We start from the raw sequence: 5,000 nt of genomic DNA on the forward strand, positions 1-5,000 counted from the left end.
ACCCTCACGCACCCACAACCACACGCTCCACGGCCCTCACCCACACACCTGACCCACAACAAAACGACCCCCAAACACGCACCCCTCACCCTCCGCAACACCCCCCCCAAAACACGCAGCAGCAACAAAATGGCACCGGGACAACGCGGGGGGGGCGCCCCCTGAACCCCCAAAAGCCTACAGCACCCGGTATTCCCAGGCGGTCTCCCATCCAAGTACTAACCGGGCCCGACCCTGCTTAGCTTCCGAGATCAGACGAGATCGGGCGTTCTCAGGGTGGTATGGCCGTAGGCACCCCCTGCCCTGACAGCACCCCTCTCGGGGGCCACACAACACCCTCACGCACCCTCACGCACCCTCACGCACCCACAACCACACGCTCCACGGCCCTCACCCACACACCTGACCCACAACAAAACGACCCCCAAACACGCACCCCTCACCCTCCGCAACACCCCCCCCAAAACACGCAGCAGCAACAAAATGGCACCGGGACAACGCGGGGGGGCGCCCCCCAAACCCCCAAAAGCCTACAGCACCCGGTATTCCCAGGCGGTCTCCCATCCAAGTACTAACCGGGCCCGACCCTGCTTAGCTTCCGAGATCAGACGAGATCGGGCGTTCTCAGGGTGGTATGGCCGTAGGCACCCCCTGCCCCGACAGCACCCCTCTCGGGGGCCACACAACACCCTCACGCACCCTCACGCACCCACAACCACACGCTCCACGGCCCTCACCCACACACCTGACCCACAACAAAACGACCCCCAAACACGCACCCCTCACCCTCCGCAACAACCCCCCCAAAACACGCAGCAGCAACAAAACGGCACCGGGGCAACGCGGAGGGGGGGGCCCCTGAACCCCCAAAAACCAAAAGCCTACAGCACCCGGTATTCCCAGGCGGTCTCCCATCCAAGTACTAACCGGGCCCGACCCTGCTTAGCTTCCGAGATCAGACGAGATCGGGCGTTCTCAGGGTGGTATGGCCGTAGGCACCCCCTGCCCCGACAGCACCCCTCTCGGGGGCCACACAACACCCTCACGCACCCTCACGCACCCTCACGCACCCACAACCACACGCTCCACGGCCCTCACCCACACACCTGACCCACAACAAAACGACCCCCAAACACGCACCCCTCACCCTCCGCAACACCCCCCCCAAAACACGCAGCAGCAACAAAATGGCACCGGGACAACGCGGGGGGGCGCCCCCCAAACCCCCAAAAGCCTACAGCACCCGGTATTCCCAGGCGGTCTCCCATCCAAGTACTAACCGGGCCCGACCCTGCTTAGCTTCCGAGATCAGACGAGATCGGGCGTTCTCAGGGTGGTATGGCCGTAGGCACCCCCTGCCCCGACAGCACCCCTCTCGGGGGCCACACAACACCCTCACGCACCCTCACGCACCCTCACGCACCCACAACCACACGCTCCACGGCCCTCACCCACACACCTGACCCACAACAAAACGACCCCCAAACACGCACCCCTCACCCTCCGCAACACCCCCCCCAAAACACGCAGCAGCAACAAAACGGCACCGGGACAACGCGGGGGGGGTGCCCCCCGAACCCCCAAAAGCAAAAGCCTACAGCACCCGGTATTCCCAGGCGGTCTCCCATCCAAGTACTAACCGGGCCCGACCCTGCTTAGCTTCCGAGATCAGACGAGATCGGGCGTTCTCAGGGTGGTATGGCCGTAGGCACCCCCTGCCCCGACAGCACCCCTCTCGGGGGCCACACAACACCCTCACGCACCCTCACGCACCCACAACCACACGCTCCACGGCCCTCACCCACACACCTGACCCACAACAAAACGACCCCCAAACACGCACCCCTCACCCTCCGCAACACCCCCCCCAAAACACGCAGCAGCAACAAAACGGCACCGGGGCAACGCGGAGGGGGGGGCCCCTGAACCCCCAAACCCCCAAAAGCCTACAGCACCCGGTATTCCCAGGCGGTCTCCCATCCAAGTACTAACCGGGCCCGACCCTGCTTAGCTTCCGAGATCAGACGAGATCGGGCGTTCTCAGGGTGGTATGGCCGTAGGCACCCCCTGCCCCGACAGCACCCCTCTCGGGGGCCACACAACACCCTCACGCACCCTCACGCACCCACAACCACACGCTCCACGGCCCTCACCCACACACCTGACCCACAACAAAACGACCCCCAAACACGCACCCCTCACCCTCCGCAACACCCCCCCCAAAACACGCAGCAGCAACAAAACGGCACCGGGACAACGCGGGGGGGGTGCCCCCCGAACCCCCAAAAGCAAAAGCCTACAGCACCCGGTATTCCCAGGCGGTCTCCCATCCAAGTACTAACCGGGCCCGACCCTGCTTAGCTTCCGAGATCAGACGAGATCGGGCGTTCTCAGGGTGGTATGGCCGTAGGCACCCCCTGCCCCGACAGCACCCCTCTCGGGGGCCACACAACACCCTCACGCACCCTCACGCACCCACAACCACACGCTCCACGGCCCTCACCCACACACCTGACCCACAACAAAACGACCCCCAAACACGCACCCCTCACCCTCCGCAACACCCCCCCCAAAACACGCAGCAGCAACAAAACGGCACCGGGACAACGCGGGGGGGGTGCCCCCCGAACCCCCAAAAGCAAAAGCCTACAGCACCCGGTATTCCCAGGCGGTCTCCCATCCAAGTACTAACCGGGCCCGACCCTGCTTAGCTTCCGAGATCAGACGAGATCGGGCGTTCTCAGGGTGGTATGGCCGTAGGCACCCCCTGCCCCGACAGCACCCCTCTCGGGGGCCACACAACACCCTCACGCACCCTCACGCACCCTCACGCACCCACCACATGCTCCACGGCCCTCACCCACACACCTGACCCACAACAAAACGACCCCCAAACACGCACCCCTCACCCTCCGCAACAACCCCCCCAAAACACGCAGCAGCAACAAAATGGCACCGGGACAACGGGGGGGGGCGCCCCCCAAACCCCCAAAAGCCTACAGCACCCGGTATTCCCAGGCGGTCTCCCATCCAAGTACTAACCGGGCCCGACCCTGCTTAGCTTCCGAGATCAGACAAGATCGGGCGTTCTCAGGGTGGTATGGCCGTAGGCACCCCCTGCCCCGACAGCACCCCTCTCGGGGGCCACACAACACCCTCACGCACCCTCACGCACCCACAACCACACGCTCCACGGCCCTCACCCACACACCTGACCCACAACAAAACGACCCCCAAACACGCACCCCTCACCCTCCGCAACACCCCCCCCAAAACACGCAGCAGCAACAAAATGGCACCGGGACAACGGGGGGGGGCGCCCCCCGAACCCCCAAAAGCCTACAGCACCCGGTATTCCCAGGCGGTCTCCCATCCAAGTACTAACCGGGCCCGACCCTGCTTAGCTTCCGAGATCAGACGAGATCGGGCGTTCTCAGGGTGGTATGGCCGTAGGCACCCCCTGCCCCGACAGCACCCCTCTCGGGGGCCACACAACACCCTCACGCACCCTCACGCACCCTCACGCACCCACAACCACACGCTCCACGGCCCTCACCCACACACCTGACCCACAACAAAACGACCCCCAAACACGCACCCCTCACCCTCCGCAACACCCCCCCCCAAAACACGCAGCAGCAACAAAACGGCACCGGGACAACGCGGGGGGGGTGCCCCCCGAACCCCCAAAAACCAAAAGCCTACAGCACCCGGTATTCCCAGGCGGTCTCCCATCCAAGTACTAACCGGGCCCGACCCTGCTTAGCTTCCGAGATCAGACGAGATCGGGCGTTCTCAGGGTGGTATGGCCGTAGGCACCCTCTGCCCCGACAGCACCCCTCTCGGGGGCCACACAACACCCTCACGCACCCTCACGAACCCTCACGCACCCACCACATGCTCCACGGCCCTCACCCACACACCTGACCCACAACAAAACGACCCCCAAACACGCACCCCTCACCCTCCGCAACACCCCCCCCAAAACACGCAGCAGCAACAAAATGGCACCGGGACAACGCGGGGGGGCGCCCCCCAAACCCCCAAAAGCCTACAGCACCCGGTATTCCCAGGCGGTCTCCCATCCAAGTACTAACCGGGCCCGACCCTGCTTAGCTTCCGAGATCAGACGAGATCGGGCGTTCTCAGGGTGGTATGGCCGTAGGCACCCCCTGCCCCGACAGCACCCCTCTCGGGGGCCACACAACACCCTCACGCACCCTCACGCACCCACAACCACACGCTCCACGGCCCTCACCCACACACCTGACCCACAACAAAACGACCCCCAAACACGCACCCCTCACCCTCCGCAACAACCCCCCCAAAACACGCAGCAGCAACAAAACGGCACCGGGGCAACGCGGAGGGGGGGGCCCCTGAACCCCCAAAAACCAAAAGCCTACAGCACCCGGTATTCCCAGGCGGTCTCCCATCCAAGTACTAACCGGGCCCGACCCTGCTTAGCTTCCGAGATCAGACGAGATCGGGCGTTCTCAGGGTGGTATGGCCGTAGGCACCCCCTGCCCCGACAGCACCCCTCTCGGGGGCCACACAACACCCTCACGCACCCTCACGCACCCTCACGCACCCACAACCACACGCTCCACGGCCCTCACCCACACACCTGACCCACAACAAAACGACCCCCAAACACGCACCCCTCACCCTCCGCAACACCCCCCCCAAAACACGCAGCAGCAACAAAATGGCACCGGGACAACGCGGGGGGGGCGCCCCCCAAACCCCCAAAAGCCTACAGCACCCGGTATTCCCAGGCGGTCTCCCATCCAAGTACTAACCGGGCCCGACCCTGCTTAGCTTCCGAGATCAGACGAGATCGGGCGTTCTCAGGGTGGTATGGCCGTAGGCACCCCCTGCCCCGACAGCACCCCTCTCGGGGGCCACACAACACCCTCACGCACCCTCACGCACCCTCACGCACCCACAACCACACGCTCCACGGCCCTCACCCACACACCTGACCCACAACAAAACGA

The 5,000-nt window shown here is 64.6% G+C and overlaps 14 non-coding genes across 14 annotated transcripts; all 14 read right to left on the minus strand.

Moving 5' to 3' along the window:
- Window positions 1-174: 174 nt before the first annotated feature.
- Window positions 175-293, minus strand: LOC129210453 (5S ribosomal RNA). Its single transcript, XR_008578509.1, has one exon. It is a non-coding gene; the product is annotated as a 5S ribosomal RNA (ribosomal RNA).
- A 234-nt stretch (window positions 294-527) lies between these two features.
- On the minus strand, window positions 528-646 carry LOC129210454 (5S ribosomal RNA). Its single transcript, XR_008578510.1, has one exon. It is a non-coding gene; the product is annotated as a 5S ribosomal RNA (ribosomal RNA).
- A 232-nt stretch (window positions 647-878) lies between these two features.
- On the minus strand, window positions 879-997 carry LOC129210455 (5S ribosomal RNA). Its single transcript, XR_008578511.1, has one exon. It is a non-coding gene; the product is annotated as a 5S ribosomal RNA (ribosomal RNA).
- A 234-nt stretch (window positions 998-1,231) lies between these two features.
- On the minus strand, window positions 1,232-1,350 carry LOC129210456 (5S ribosomal RNA). Its single transcript, XR_008578512.1, has one exon. It is a non-coding gene; the product is annotated as a 5S ribosomal RNA (ribosomal RNA).
- Window positions 1,351-1,591: 241 nt separating this feature from the next.
- Window positions 1,592-1,710, minus strand: LOC129210457 (5S ribosomal RNA). Its single transcript, XR_008578513.1, has one exon. It is a non-coding gene; the product is annotated as a 5S ribosomal RNA (ribosomal RNA).
- Window positions 1,711-1,943: 233 nt separating this feature from the next.
- Window positions 1,944-2,062, minus strand: LOC129210458 (5S ribosomal RNA). Its single transcript, XR_008578514.1, has one exon. It is a non-coding gene; the product is annotated as a 5S ribosomal RNA (ribosomal RNA).
- Window positions 2,063-2,293: 231 nt separating this feature from the next.
- LOC129210459 (5S ribosomal RNA) lies at window positions 2,294-2,412 on the minus strand. Its single transcript, XR_008578515.1, has one exon. It is a non-coding gene; the product is annotated as a 5S ribosomal RNA (ribosomal RNA).
- Window positions 2,413-2,643: 231 nt separating this feature from the next.
- On the minus strand, window positions 2,644-2,762 carry LOC129210461 (5S ribosomal RNA). Its single transcript, XR_008578517.1, has one exon. It is a non-coding gene; the product is annotated as a 5S ribosomal RNA (ribosomal RNA).
- A 231-nt stretch (window positions 2,763-2,993) lies between these two features.
- LOC129210430 (5S ribosomal RNA) lies at window positions 2,994-3,112 on the minus strand. Its single transcript, XR_008578487.1, has one exon. It is a non-coding gene; the product is annotated as a 5S ribosomal RNA (ribosomal RNA).
- Window positions 3,113-3,336: 224 nt separating this feature from the next.
- Window positions 3,337-3,455, minus strand: LOC129210462 (5S ribosomal RNA). Its single transcript, XR_008578518.1, has one exon. It is a non-coding gene; the product is annotated as a 5S ribosomal RNA (ribosomal RNA).
- A 243-nt stretch (window positions 3,456-3,698) lies between these two features.
- Window positions 3,699-3,817, minus strand: LOC129210463 (5S ribosomal RNA). Its single transcript, XR_008578519.1, has one exon. It is a non-coding gene; the product is annotated as a 5S ribosomal RNA (ribosomal RNA).
- A 231-nt stretch (window positions 3,818-4,048) lies between these two features.
- Window positions 4,049-4,167, minus strand: LOC129210464 (5S ribosomal RNA). Its single transcript, XR_008578520.1, has one exon. It is a non-coding gene; the product is annotated as a 5S ribosomal RNA (ribosomal RNA).
- A 232-nt stretch (window positions 4,168-4,399) lies between these two features.
- On the minus strand, window positions 4,400-4,518 carry LOC129210465 (5S ribosomal RNA). Its single transcript, XR_008578521.1, has one exon. It is a non-coding gene; the product is annotated as a 5S ribosomal RNA (ribosomal RNA).
- A 235-nt stretch (window positions 4,519-4,753) lies between these two features.
- Window positions 4,754-4,872, minus strand: LOC129210466 (5S ribosomal RNA). Its single transcript, XR_008578522.1, has one exon. It is a non-coding gene; the product is annotated as a 5S ribosomal RNA (ribosomal RNA).
- Between the last annotated feature and the right edge of the window lie 128 nt (window positions 4,873-5,000).

Source organism: Grus americana, chromosome 9 (genome assembly GCF_028858705.1).
Source record: "Grus americana isolate bGruAme1 chromosome 9, bGruAme1.mat, whole genome shotgun sequence".
Taxonomy (NCBI): Eukaryota; Metazoa; Chordata; class Aves; order Gruiformes; family Gruidae; genus Grus; species Grus americana.